This window comes from Crinia signifera, chromosome 1 (assembly GCF_055691185.1).
Source record: "Crinia signifera chromosome 1, ASM5569118v1, whole genome shotgun sequence".
NCBI lineage: Eukaryota > Metazoa > Chordata > Amphibia > Anura > Myobatrachidae > Crinia > Crinia signifera.
Genome location: NC_139217.1, coordinates 262,598,523 through 262,614,211, shown reverse-complemented (window position 1 = coordinate 262,614,211; position 15,689 = coordinate 262,598,523).

The window sequence follows — 15,689 nt, the reverse complement described above, 5'->3', positions numbered from 1 at the left end:
TATTAAATAAAACAGTCTGAACACAAGGTACTTGTGTATTATCACGGCGCCCATCGCATCGCATACCACTAATTAAGGTATGCGATGGCATGCGATGGGACTGATTTGAGGCTTTTCCCGGGCACAGTGTACAATTTTAATATCGCGTCGCATCGCATGCCATTATAATGGCATGCGATGCAACGCAATTTAAATGTTAAATGCCCAGCCAGACCCGATTTTTAATTGTATGCGCTCGCCACGCTTCGGGCTCGGTGGCTCGCTTCGCTAGCCACACTATATAAAATCAACTCCACGCCGACGTGGATAGTGGGGGTATGAAAAGGTCAGAGGACGCGTACTGCCGCCCCTCGCGGGCTTGCTTGTCTCACCACGCTTCAGGTTGGCGTTGATAGTGGGGTGGCGTTAACAATGGGGGGGGGGCATTTAACATAGTCATTACCCATCAGGGTGGGTGTACAATCTAAAATCGGGTCTGGGGGGCATTTAACATAGGAATTAGGCATCTGGGTGCATGTGTGACTTAAAATTGGTCGCATAGCATCGCATGCGATCATATCGCATGCGATGCGACATGATTTTTGGTTGTACAATGACCTGCGATGGAAATCGGGGGCGTCGTGATAATACACAAGTACCGAAAACAACATAAGGTATGTGTTCAATCCCACCCCAGACAGGGAGAGTTACTGCTCCTCTGCAATTGTTAATGTGCAGGGGAATGTGCCAATCCACTTCCCAAACGTAAGGTTTTTTCATCTATTTATAGGTTAAAAAATTAAGGTCTTTATCACCATTGACACTTCTATTCTTTATGAACACTATTTTTGGGCCCTGGGCACCACATCACTATAGCGTCAATTTGATGACGACATTATTGCAAATATCTGATATTTATTATTGAAGAAAAGGAAGATTGAGTATTGACAGATCGTTTGCCTGGGATAAAATAATGCATTGAAAAATTATACATCCTTTTGCTTTGAGCTTCTATTATCAAGGAATTCTATTAGAACTCTACTAAAAGTTTAAATATCATCTAATTCTTAAAGATTCATAGTAAAAGTATCAAACCCCTGATGAAGTCTCATAAAGAGATGAAACACGTCGGGTACTTGGTATGATCCTCAATCCCAAGAAAATACTTCTATTTCAAGAATATTTGATTTTATGTATTTTATAATAAATGTTTTATATTTAAGAAAAATTCTTGGTCAATTATAATTACAAAAGTGGGAAAGACAGATATTTGGACGCTGTACACTATTGGTTTTGTATTTGAATTATGTGGATCCCTCTAGTAGGGGATCTAGTGTCATTAGCGACGTCCTTATATCTAGTGCAAAATTCTAGTGATATTGTGTTGTTATATATATATATATATATATATATAAAAAAATGGAAAGTACCTAACTGTCCGCGCCCTAGTAGTGAGTAGCAGCAACTCTGAAAGTCCCCTGTTAGCCGGGACTCAAGACGGATAGAGATACAAAAAAGGGAACAGAGTGCGCTTAGAGGTGAAGGTACACAACTTTTTATCCTCAGTTATAAAATTTATTCAAATAAAAAGCCAACACTTTGGCTTATATAGCATACAAAATACACATAGTCATTTTAACAATTGACACAATGTACAATTTTCCAATACAACAGCAGGCCCAACGCGTTTCGTCAGCTACGTGACTTCATCAGGGGCATTCGATGACTTAGTTGACACAGATACAGTTGCACTTTATGTAGTATCTCAAAAAAAAGGGGTACAGAGAATGTTTTTTTTGCAGGAATAGATGTTTTTACCAGTAAACAGCGCTCTTGTTTAAACTGGCCCATACAAATAAACAGTATTATGTCCCAATAGCACTGAGTACACCCACTCAGTGGCAGGTATTAACATCCAGGTCAGATAAGGCTGTGTGACCAGGAAGTAACCTCTAGTGTATCCAAAAGCAGAAACCTTTTGGATACACTAGAGGTTACTTCCTGGTCACACAGCCTTATCTGACCTGGATGTTGATACCTGCCACTGAGTGGGTGTACTCAGTGCTATTGGGACATAATACTGTTTATTTGTATGGGCCAGTTTGATCAAGAGCGCTGTTTACTGGTAAAAACATCTATTCCTGCAAAAAAAACATTCTCTGTACCCCTTTTTTTTGAGATACTACATAAAGTGCAACTGTATCTGTGTCAACTAAGTCATCGAATGCCCCTGATGAAGTCACGTAGCTGACGAAACGCGTTGGGCCTGCTGTTGTATTGGAAAATTGTACATTGTGTCAATTGTTAAAATGACTATGTGTATTTTGTATGCTATATAAGCCGAAGTGTTGGCTTTTTATTTGAATACATTTTATAACTGAGGATAAAAAGTTGTGTACCTTCACCTCTAAGCGCACTCTGTTCCCTTTTTTGTATATATATATATATATATATACATATACATATAGTAGTAGTAGTACGTTTATTTATAAGGCGCCGCAAAGTGTCCGCAGCGCCGTACATAGCAAACAAAAAACAAATGACAAGGTAACGTACAGGGTGTGTTGAAAAATACAGTATAAATAGGGGTATAGCTGGTAGAAATAAAATCAGCATCAGTTCAGAAGAAGGTGTCAAAATTGTCGAGGAGACTGAAGATGAAGTAGAGGAAGGGAAGAACAGGACAGGAGGACAGGTGAGGTAAAGAGGTAGGGTGAGTACATGAGGCAGGAGGACCCTACTCATAAGAGTTAACATACTAAAAATAGGTGGGTGGACGAACGAAAAACAACAGGATAAGTAGGAACGGAGGGGAACGGAGGCAGGATAGGAGGATCAAAAGAGGTTAGGAGGAGGGATAGGCTAGTCGAAAAAAGTGGGTTTTGAGGGATATATTGAGGGATATATAGAGGGGTATTCCCGCACTCACATCCAGAGGCCTTGAATAGGCTGGGGTGCACCACTAAGGGAATCCTTCCGGACAACCATGTATATATCCAAAGTGCTTTAATGAAAAAGCAAGGGCACTCACCAAGTGTTGCTTAAATCAGCATCATTTATTGCCTATGAACATGGTGTATTGTCTTGACAAAGGCCCCTAAAGGGTTGAAACGTCAACTACTGTTTGAGAATTTACAATAAATTATGCTGGCAAGCAACACTTGGTGAGTGCCCTTGCTTTTCATTAAAGCACTTTACATATATTTATATTAATGCTCCCCCCCCCCCCCCCCCCCGTTGACCATTGACCAGGTTTATACTGCTTTTACTCTGTGTTTTGACAGTGTAATATTCTCCCATGCAGTTTGTGACCAGTAATGACAAGTAGGAGGGGGACCCCCTTTCTAAATGCCCCGGGCCCACCGAAGGCTTAATCTGGCTCGGTATCCATATATCGTTATTGAGAGAGAGAGAGAGAGAGAGAGAGAGAGAGAGAGAGAGAGAGAGAGAGAGATATGGAGAGAACACATATATTTCAGAATTCAGCCACAGAAGCAATATAGGCAGCTTCCAATTTACTGATTAGACTCATACTGGAGGAGAGGTGCCCCATTGGGAGCAGCAGCCCAGCGCAGATGCCTCCATTGCCTCCCAGAGTTCTGCCTCTGCGATCCCTCTTGCCTGGCACTCGGAGAAACAGATTGCAGGGACAGAATACTTTTGAAACCCCTGACTCTGCATCTGCAGAGACGTACATCATGACATTAGGATCACATATTACAATGGTACAACCCTTTTGACAGTTGACCTTGTGCATGTCGACCTAAAGCTTGTGTTGACATACCATCCCTGTAGCCAATTCAGTCATGTCGACCTTGATACATGCCAACCTTCAGTGATCATAGGGTCGACCTTGTTCTTGTCAACCCTATGATCCATACCTATTACAATGCAATCCTGGGCGGCAATATTCGGCCCAGATCGCATTGTATTTGCAATCCTTCTTAAATGGGCCCCACTGTAGTAGTTATGGCAGGTGAATGCAGATACAGGTGAGTATTAGCATTCCTAATGCAAATTCCTTAGCACATTATAGTATATTTGTTAGGCACTGCCGCGGTCCTGCTCTCTCCGGCGGCGCTGCTGTCACTGACAGCGCTGGAGCTGCAGGACGCAGCAGTCGGTGCCATCTTCCCCAGAAGCGTTGAGCATTACTAGGCAACAGCCCAAACTTCTGCTCTCAGCACAGCGGCTGACATCATAAGCCGGAGGGGGGGGGGGGGATTTTGAATAAATAGCCGGTGTCTGCTGGAAACAGACGCCGGTTATAGTTCTTAATACCCTTTTGCTATTAAGAGTGTTCCCGATTCCTGGCTAAGCCTGTCAGCAGCGTCCAGACTTTCAGTCCAGCCTTGTGCCTGTGCCTGTGCCTGCACCAGCCGGCAGTGTCACCGCTGTCCAGTCTATCCGGTTGGAGGAACTCCTGTGCTGGTCTCCATTATCATTGTTTGAGATAAGTCAGGAGTTGCTATCCATGTTATTCTTTGCTCTTTTTCGGTGTCATCTCTGTGCATTGTTGCCTCTCAGCAATTATTATCCCATTCATTACGGTATCATTTTGTTATATTGTTACACCTGGTCGTTTGTATTTGTGTGTCACCTTTTGAGCAGTGTTGCTCCCCTGGAGACTCTGGGGGTACCCCACCTGTGTAGGACATTAGTTAGGTTCACCCCTTGCCATCTCTTCGCCTCGACGGACACGTTGTCCTACGTAAGACCTGGCGGAATTGGGGCGGAGCTGGCGTAACCAGCTCCGTCAAATGCTTTTGTTATAGGTGAAGCCTAGCACCGCACGCATCCGCCAACCACAGCTAGAGGCAACATAGTTAGGGTTCTGGTTCGGTGGTATTCCCCAGAGTCTTAACAATATTGGAGAAATAGCAGGGATGAGGGATAATGTGCTTCTAGAAAACTGTTACATCCATTGCCAAGCAGGGTGGGCACAAGAGGATTACCAACATGTCTCCAGGTACAAGAGTATAAATAGAAAATAAAACTCCATATTTATTTCCTAAACAGGGGTTGTTAGGAAATGAAGATACAGAGGAAATGTATTCCATAAAGTTGTTACTTTTGTTGTTATTTATATTTATAAGAGTTGTTGAGATAATTCCTTCTTAGATGGACAAAACCATGTGCACTGTGGGGGGGGGGGGGGGGGCAGATGTAAAATGTGCAGAGAGAATTAGATTTGAATTAGTTGTTTTGTTTCTGTGCAGGGAAAATACTGACTGCTTTATTTTTACACTGCAATATAATTCTCACTTTTAAGTAAAACCCCACCCAAATCTTACTCTGAAATTTCTATGTTTAATTCTGATTATTTCTGCTTATTACTGTAGGGTACTTTGAAATACATATGAATGAAGTGTGTACAGTATTGAATGTCTGGCCGTTGCATACCCTATAGAATTGTGACTGACTGATGAAGAAATGACCAGACCCATTTCAAGAAATATATTTATTAAGCATAGGTATTTCAAAAGCTTTTCTAAGGCCAGTGGAGGTGCAACTAGCAACTAAAGCTGGCCATACATCTACAGATCGATTGTCAGATTGGGCTGGTTGGAACAAAATCCTGGTAATGGATGAGAGCAAATGACAGTTGACCATTTGCTTTGAAATGCTGGAAAACTGCCAAAAACTGTCATTCGGATATTACCAGGTTTTTGTGCCCAATCTGACAATTGATCTGTAGATGTATGGCCAGCTTAACACTCTCCATTCCTATATCTCACCCAGGGCTGGCTCTACCAGTAGGCAGCTACCTAGGGTGCTTGGATCTAGGAGGAGGTGCCACCCCCGAGTCTGCTTATCACAAAATTAAGGATGCCTATGAGGACGATATACTTGTTGATATGGCAGGAACGTGGGTATTGGTGACAATGTGGAGTGGGGCAGTAGGTTAAAGTTTTTCCTAGGGCGCCGAGAAGCCTTACACCAGCCCTGATCTCACTTAGACAGCACTAACTTTGGGTGTCATTTAGACCTGATCGCTTCTCTAATTTTCAGAGCCCTCCGATCAGATAACCATCGCCCTACCAGAGTGAAATTCCGCCCTGTGCAAACCTACAAAAAAATTGCAGATCAACAGATAGCTGCAAATCCATTTGCAACTCACTCACTAGCTAATCATTTTTTCATTGTGTGCAGTCTGTGCATAATCCAGGACCTTCTAAGCCAGTGTGATAGAAGCAGGCTGATCGGGGGCAGAGCTGACGTCTCACACATTTTGAAAATGCCTGGGCATGCCTACATTTTCCCTGACACTCCCTGAAAATGGTCGGTTACCACCCACAAACACCAACTTCCTAGCTATCAACTTGCAAATTGCTTGCAATTGAAAAAGACACTGGATTTAATCGCTGCATGGCCGCTATTGCCACAGTCGATCAATAATCGACCAGCCTGTGAATTTGCAGCTTAGCGATCAGGTCTGAATAACCCTCTTAGTAACCAACTCACAGCGTGTTGCAGCTGTAGACAGTGGCTTCGAGAGGAGGGGGGCTGTGGGTACTTTTTACGCGAGCTTGGGTCTGCTGGAGGGGCCTGGGTTCCGCTCCCCCCTCCCTCATTCCAGGGAGCCAGGCAGTGGGGAGAGAGGACAGGTTGCTGCCGCAGCTCAGCCTCTCTCCACAGTTCAGCACATGCTGCTCAGTGCCGTGTGCTTAGCTGGGAAAAGAGATCAGAAACGGCAGCCTGTCTCTTGCTCTCGTTTTTTTTTTCAGGGGTGTGTCACCACGCTCCCTCCCTGAGGTCACGCCCCTCCATTTTACACTGGAGCAATTCCATGTTTCTCCAGTGTGAGGACAACTGATCCAAAGATCAGCTATCACCACATTCATATTGACATCTACTTCTGTAGCAGGGAAATGTAACGCTGAGAAGTTTGACTCAGCAGTGTTACTGTATTGTACATGTGTGAACTGAGGGGGGCACTTCGAGGGACCTAAACAGCCTCTGAAAGGATCCATTTTCACAACATGGACTTCCTTACCACAGAGAGGTGCAGGGTTTGGGAAATCACCACAATCTGTGTAGGTCTGATGAATTTAGTACAATAATGGTGGGTTCTCAATAATGACTAGGCCTCTTAAGCTGGGTACCCACTGGTAGAAATTTCTGAAGATCAATTGATCTACAGATATATCTACAGATGAATTGGGCAGCGAGTTCTCCATACACACGGCCCAATCCGTCGGGACTTACATCACAAATGGACGAGTGCATTTGAATGCAGGCAGTCAGCGGATCACCCATACACACACAGGGCAAAGCGCTGATATATCTTTAGATATATAAGGAGTCGGCTGTGTTGCACAGGTACCTCATTATATATCTGTGAATGATGCCGTTCACAGATATATCAGTGGCACACAATGGCCGATGGTGCATCAATATATATTGGCCATCAACACATTGTCCAGTGTTTATGCACCTTCAGGCCTTATTAGACTGTCTGTATATTGGATATTGTGATTAGCAGTTTCAATGAATTAACTGGTATGCATAGATTGGGTCTAATGCTGAAAGTTGCGCCAGGGACCCACAGGGGGGGGGGACACACGCATCAGCAAGTGCATACACACTTGCTGATGCCGGCTCTAAAGTGAGCTGCAGCATTCAGTCGTTAACGAGGACCTCCCTAACATGCTGGACAAGGGAGGGCATCATCAACAATGCGCAGGAGCGTGCAACATTAATGACATTTAGTGTACACACTAGAAGATAAACTGAAAGACATCTTTATCCCTTTATCTTCTAGTGTGTATGGGCTGCCACCGCTATTAGCGTCAGTGGGCTTATCTTGCCTTTAATACTGTGCATAAAGCAAACAAATCTCCCATTTGTGGCTGAGGGGCCTAACTGGACTGTGATTGGAGTTCTCATGTAGGCTTCCTCAGTGAAGGCATATCAATGGAATTGTGCGCTCTGCATAGTTTGTGAATGTGTAAATATGCCTGTTTCCAGGTGCATGGTGTGTACCAGCGGTATGGATGGTGTTAGTGCACACTGATAGTGATGCCAGTTATGAAGCCAAATGTAGGGGCAATAATTCCTGTCGACCATATAGTGTTGGCCTATTAACTGTCGACCCAGAAATGGCTACCGAACATGCGTGGACAGGAAGGCTGCTCAAGCGCAGAAATCCTGCTTCCAATCTGAGTACATAGAAGGTACGGGCTCCATTCAGAGCACCTGTCCCTGCTGTGGTTATAGATGTCTCCTGTATAATTACATACTGCATTGCAATTCTGGTAGCTGATATTGTACCCAGATCACAATGCAAATGTGATTATTAATAATGGCACGAGTACATTCAATTTGTGCATCTCTGCATCATTGTGTTTAAGGCTGCTTATTTTAATAAAGGTATTTTCTTAATGCAGTAACCCCTTTGTTCTGCAATTCTGTTTAAATCAAAGCTGCAAATCAATATGTGAACTTTAGTTATTATTCTGGAGTACTAATCTGTTTGGAAAGATTTCCTCTGCAAAATTCAGCCTTTCAACAGCTTTTCTACATCTTATCTGAAGATTACTTTTATCACTATATAATGACTACATGATAATACCAACTATTATCATTTTAATTAAACATTACGATCATTTGTGTTTCAAGAAGAAGAATCTGGAGCTCACTGCTGACACATTTTGTATAAGCTTAAATAGGAGCGAGAGGCGACTAGCCGGGAGAGACCGTAAACTATTAGGATGTGCTCCCAAAGCCAGGAGGTGTGCCCTATCATATTGCTGGGGTTAGGTAGGAGGCAAGTAGATAGTAAGGAAGAGATAGGAGGAGGAAAGAAGGGGGAAGGTAGGAGAGGGCTATAGGGTGCAGGCCCCTCCCCAGGGGGCGTATACCCATACTTAAGCACAGGACAGGTTAAGGGGGAGGGTCAGAAAGTGCAGCAGGTGAGGCAGAAAGGATTGTCCAGTAAGAACATCCAGGAGGCAGCAGAGGAAATATTCTGATAAGTATACCTTCTTATTCTTTTACTTAATTCCATATTCGGCACCCTGCTACCCTGCTGCAATCTGCTGTTACAAACTCCCAATGTCTCTGTAATTTTATGAATTCAATCTTTAATGCAGATAGAATTTTATCACATGTTTTATATTATGCTGAGCAACTTTCCCCTAAGGAATAAAAGCACCTAATAGAGTCTTACACCTATAACCTAACAGTACAGTTGGGATTCAGTGCAGAAGTTATTTAAATGCACACTTCTAGTTTAAGGCCAAAAAATGAGTACTTAGGGATTTATTATTATACTCTAGTTGCTGCAGCCTTCAGGAAAACAGCATAGAATTAGGCCCAATTCAGGCAAGTTAGAAACAAGTCCCATCCCCCCTCCCCCTAATTATATTACTGTGGGCTTGTTTACATGGCATATACAATACCTTTACCTACCCCTCCCACCAGGCAGGGCATACAATGGAGTCAGCAGGATGCCTAGCAATGATAAACAAATGCAGAATTCGGGCAATAATATGAAATGTGTGATTATAGATGAGCATTGGTAGAGCTGAGTTGTTTCTTATCATATGTACTAGGGGAATTACATACAGTTTTTGGTAACATAATACAATATTGCATAGCAGTGTTATTAGGATATGACAAAGCATATGTTTAGATAGGCAGAATGCAAATATGGGAACGCATGTTTTTTTTATTTTATTTTTTTTATTATTATTTATTTATTTTTATTTAAAGTTAATATAATGCAGGAAAATTCATTATATGGTGCAATTTTAAGCGTGTAAGGCATCATAGGGGTATTAATAGACAGTATTATAAGTATGTTGCTGAATGGGGGAATGATATATTGTATCAGGTTAGATTAAGCTGCAGTCAGTAATATAATATGGTGTCACATACAAATTAGTATGTACAATAATAATAGTATACAGGATATCAATAATTGAATTTATTACGTTTGTGCATGATAAGCATTTTACTGCATATTAGACTGTTATACTTTGGCTAGGCCAGAACAACCTTACGTTACTTCCTGAAAAGCGCTGGGTTAATTAATCTGCTGCTTTATACAAAATCCTGTGATGTTAGAATTCTGTTAAGTCAATTCATGCAATTGTATAAGAAGTAATGAATATAATTAGGGCACAGGGGCTAGAATGTGCTGGAAATTTGGAAATGGAATAAACAAAGCAGAATAATCACAGCAAAATCTAAGGCATTTTGTGTAACATGGGTGGAAAACAGTCATAGGCGCTATAGCATGAGCAGGGTGTAGATCACATTATGTATAGGAATCAGAAGGGTGCAAGGAGACCTATGCGCAGTGCACCCGCCAGCAATGTGGTGGCAACATATTATAACCTTTATGCTAATACAAGGGATAACAGCCCCTTCTTTGAAAGCTTAGTACAAGTTCTCTGTCATGGTCATTTAGAACAAAGGTTATGCACTATTTACTGAACAAGCTTAGTGAAAAGTCTGATGCCAACGGGGCTTAATGGAACACTACAAATTTCCATGGGGGCAGCTATTCAGTCACTTGTATACGGATAGAGGCAGGGTAGGAAATAAAAAAAAAGGGAGAATGCAGGGAGGTGGCATTATAGGATTATTGCTCAGGTTTGGGAGGCTGCATGGTGCAACGTATTTACACACAGTACAAACTAACATGTTTTATGTCACCTCGCAGTGCAACCCTTCCTCTTCCACCTGCAGATGCCGAAGGATCGGGGGGTATGGCCAGGCTCATGACCTGGACAGACGCTGAGCTACAGCAATGCCGAAAGCGTAGTATGCAAATGTACTCTTTCTTGACAAGAATGCGTTCTACGTTGTGTTAGTATGCGCATAAAGTAGCAAGAGCCTTACATTCGCCATAGTGAAGAAAGCATTAGTGACAGCGGCACGGAGAAGCTGCAGGTCAGCCGGAGATGTGTTAGTGCAGAGAGTGCAAAGCGCATGCCAAATGGCCAGGTCACGGGAAATTCAGGCTCAGCCATCACATGTCTTACCCAGCAGGAAAATCAGTGAATGACGCCTTAGAAAAGCAGCAGTGCAGCGTCGCTTACCAGTCTTTTGAAGATGCGCTCAGAATAGTGCGCAGCTGCGGGGTAGGGGCCCAATTGGGGAAGATAGATATCGAATCAGCATTTAGGCTCCTCCCCCTTCATCTACATAGTCACGGATTCACGGGACTAAAGTTCAAGGGCAGTTACTATGTGGCTCTATGCTTACCCATGGGTTGCGCCATTTCATGTGCATTCTGAGGCAGGGACGGGCTGCAGGACAATTGCGCACTATCTGGATGGCTTTCTAATGGTCAGCCAGGTGAACACTGATACATGCGAGCGGCTGTTAAAATCCACGCAGGCGCTGTTCCACAATTTTGGTGTTCCCATAGCAACGGAAAAAACAGAGGGGCCTATGAACAAACTGCCGTATCTGGGAATTGAAATAGATACCACCAGCAGGCTGTGTAGATTACCAGAGGACAAGGTTGCTGGCATTATGAGGCAGATTGGGGAGCATGCCAGAGCAGATAAGATTACACTAAAACAGCTCCAATCGTTGTGGGGGACACTGAATTTCACATGCAGGGTTATCCCTATGGGCTGGAAAGAGCCACAGCAGGGGTAAGTAAGCCGCATCATCTGATTAAGCTGACAACAGAAATCAGAGAAGACATGTTGATGTGGGAGACAATTCTAAGGGAATTCAATGGTATTCGCATCTTGCCGGCACCGCCTGTGTCGAGCAAGAGGCTGCAGCTGTACACCGACGCAGCAAGGTTTTTGGGGATTCGGGGCATATCTCGAGGGAGAATGGTGCGCATCGCAGTGGCCGCAGAGCTGGGTCGGAGCAGGGCTGACAAGGAACATGCTGCTGCTAGAGCTGTTCCCGATCACAGTAGCGGTGGAGTTGTGGAGTAGCTGGTTAGCCAACAAGGAAATATCCTTCTGGTGTGACAACCTGGGGGTGGTCCAGGCGGTCAACAGGCAGAGTGCCTCCTCCCCACCAGCGATCAATCTGATCAGGTATTTGGTATTGGTTTGCCTGCGGCACAACATTAACTTTCGCGCCAAGCACGTCCCAGGGGTAGATAACATCATAGCGGATGCCCTCTCAAGGGGAAAATGGGAAGCGGCACCTCATGCGCAGCTGCAAGGTTTAACATGTCCACCTCATTTATGGCAGGTTGTCAAGATGGCGTGAACAAGCTGGTGAAAGACTTGATAGCGCCCGTGATATGGAGAAGCTACAGGGTAGCATGGGAGGAATGGGGGAAACATAAGAAAATAGCAGCGAAGGAGGGTAAGTGGGAGAGCGAAGTGCAAAAAGAATTCCTGTGGGGAAGGTACAAAGACGAGAAGTCAAGGGCGCAAGCGAGCGTAGCGCTGGCAGCCATTGCTTTCTTTACAAAAGTAGCAGGGGAGGAGGACATTACAAAGAGCTTTACCATCAGCTGAATGATGAAAGGTTGGGGCAGGCGGAGCCCAACGGAACCTGATACTAGCCGGCCCATTACAGAGACAATGCTGGGGCAGCTCATGGCGGCAGCAAAAGACATGTGCAAAGGTGGTGTTTGAAACAGCATTGCTCATGGCAGCATTCGCAATGGCATTCCATGGGGCATTTAGGGTTAGCAAGCTGGTGGCTGCATCAAAAGCTTGCAAGGGGTCAGGCATGTTGGCGGACAATGTATCAGTGAGTGGAACGGTGGTGGCCTGCAAGATACACAGGTCTAAGACAGACCAACAAGGCAAAGGAAAATGGGTGGCATTGCGGGAAGGAAGCAACCCAGAGACCTGCCCCGTTAAGTTGGTAAAATAATACTTGGCGCTCAGAGCCAACGAGGGTAACGGAGGGTCTGAGGCCTTCTTGGCGCACGCGGATGAGTCCCCACTCACGGTATACCAATTTAAAATCCTGCTTAAGTGATGTGTGAAGGCTAACGGTTGGCAGGAAAAGGAGTATGGTACGCACTCGTTTAGAATTGGTGCAGCCACCACAGCGTTCAAAGCAGGGTGTTCGGAGAAAGAGATAAATGCATCGGGAGGTGGTGCTCAGCTAGCTACAAGAAGCACATCAGGTTTGGGAGAAAGGAATTGATGCATAGCTAACACCCTGCCTGAGCGGAGGGTCTCCTGTGGTTGGTAATTTTATGTAATTTGTGTGCAGAGGGTCGTTATGAAGGTTTAAGTCATAGGGTGAGGGAAGGTCATGGTAAGGTGGCAGGCTACGGTTCTGAGAACCTAGCATTGGCGAAAGTACCTGCGGGCCAGCCAAAGTGTGGCGCCAGGAAGCGGAGGCACCCAATAAAGGGGGTGCAGATCTCCAAAGGCCTGGCGTCGGGGTGGGGGCAAGTTGGGGACCCAGGTCGGTTACCGGTTTCAGTTGCGAGAAAGGGTCCATGGGCCCCCCCCCCCCACGGTCGGCTTGATTCAGTTACGTTCGAGGGCTGGTGGACCGCAGTGCTTTCTTTGCCACCTAAGTGATTAAGATTATATTGGTAATCACTTGGCGCTCAGAGCCAACGAGGGTAAGGGAGGGTCTGAGGCCTTCTTGGCGCACGCGGATGAGTCCCCACTCACGGTATACCAATTTAAAACCCTGTTTAAGCGATGTGTAGGAATTGATGCATAGCTAACACCCTACCCGAGCAGAGGGTCTCCTGTGGTTTCAAAATTTTATGTGAATTGTGTGCAGTGGGTTGTTATTGAATATTTGAGTCATAGGGTGAGGGAAGGTCACGGTAAGGTGGCGGGCTGCGGTTCTGGGAACCTAGCGTTGGCGGAAGTACCTGCGGGCCAGCCAAAGTGTGGCGCCAGGAAGCGGAGGCACCCAAAAAGGGGGTGCAGATCTCCAAAGGCCTGGCGTCGGGGGGGGGCAAGTTGGGGACCCAGGTCGGTTACCGGTTTCAGTTGCGAGAAAGGGTCCATGGGCAACCCCCCACGGTCGGCTTGATTCAGTTACGTTCGAGGGCTGGTGGACCGCAGTGCTTTCTTTGCCACATAAGCGATTACGATTATATTGTAATCTGATTAATAAATGTGACCTTTAATTCGCCATAAACAAATGACTCTGTTTTGGTTATTTCAGGAGAAAGGGGAGCAGAGGGAAAGGGAAGGGGTGGGAGGGAGGATGTTTAAAGGGGTGGGGTTTCTTAGTCTCTTTAAGGGTAAAAGTATGGCGGGAGCATCAGACGCTCAGAGGTTTAATAGGAGCGAGAGGCGACTAGCCGGGAGAGACCGTAAACTATTAGGATGTGCTCCCAAAGCCAGGAGGTGTGCCCTATCATATTGCTGGGGTTAGGTAGGAGGCAAGTAGATAGTAAGGAAGAGATAGGAGGAGGAAAGAAGGGGGAAGGTAGGAGAGGGCTATAGGGTGCAGGCCCCTCCCCAGGGGGCGTATACCCATACTTAAGCACAGGACAGGTTAAGGGGGAGGGTCAGAAAGTGCAGCAGGTGAGGCAGAAAGGATTGTCCCACCCACCCACCCTTGGACGAAGAAGGAGGAACATCCAAGAAGGATCTGTTTACAGCAAACTTCGTTTTAACAGGGCGCGGAAGTACCTGCGGGCCAGCCAAAGTGTGGCGCCAGGAAGCGGAGGCACCCAAAAAGGGGGTGCAGATCTCCAAAGGCCTGGCGTCGGGGGGGGGCAAGTTGGGGACCCAGGTCGGTTACCGGTTTCAGTTGCGAGAAAGGGTCCATGGGCAACCCCCCACGGTCGGCTTGATTCAGTTACGTTCGAGGGCTGGTGGACCGCAGTGCTTTCTTTGCCACATAAGCGATTACGATTATATTGTAATCTGATTAATAAATGTGACCTTTAATTCGCCATAAACAAATGACTCTGTTTTGGTTATTTCAGGAGAAAGGGGAGCAGAGGGAAAGGGAAGGGGTGGGAGGGAGGATGTTTAAAGGGGTGGGGTTTCTTAGTCTCTTTAAGGGTAAAAGTATGGCGGGAGCATCAGACGCTCAGAGGTTTAAGGAAACAGACTATAAGCTCTGTATTTCATTGTGTGGTGACAATGCCTCAGGGAGGTATATGGGGGCAGGAAGGCAATTACAGAGGCAACAGTAATCTTTTCGTGTTGCTAGGTAACTGGAACACACGTAGCTTGTACTGGAAGCTCTACCTGGGCGGTAAAGCAGATTATTATAGCATGTTACCCCTGTTCTCGCAGCTCTATTGCAACATTATTGAAGACATGTTTTCCAGTTGCACGACCCGCTGCACCCCCTCTACCAATATAAACGCGCTCTCCTCCATTTTTCTTTTGTTCCTCTGAAGTTCTGGGAATTCTCCATGGCAACCATGGTAGCAGCTGATTCCTATTTGCACAGAGAGACTACATAGTCTATGGGTCACACAATATACAGCTCCACGCATGCTTCGTTACATTATCTCTTAGCACATTGTATTACATGTTCTGCAATTGTTTTAGCAGTGGAAGTCGAGATGTTATAAAAAAAACTGAAAAAAAAAAAAAAAACCCCATCATATTACAGGCCAGTGTTTGTTTCTACGGGTCTGTGCAGTCCTCCTATACCGATAGTGGTACATAGATGCCGGTGGCAGCAGCAGGTAGTGACACACCCACAGTCAGCGGGCACGCTGGATGTACATACAGCACACCATCAATCTATGTAGCGGCTTTTGTGTGCTGCAGCAGCAGCAGCAGCAGCGCAGACTCTGCCCCCTCTACCCTGTCTCCTCCTCTGTC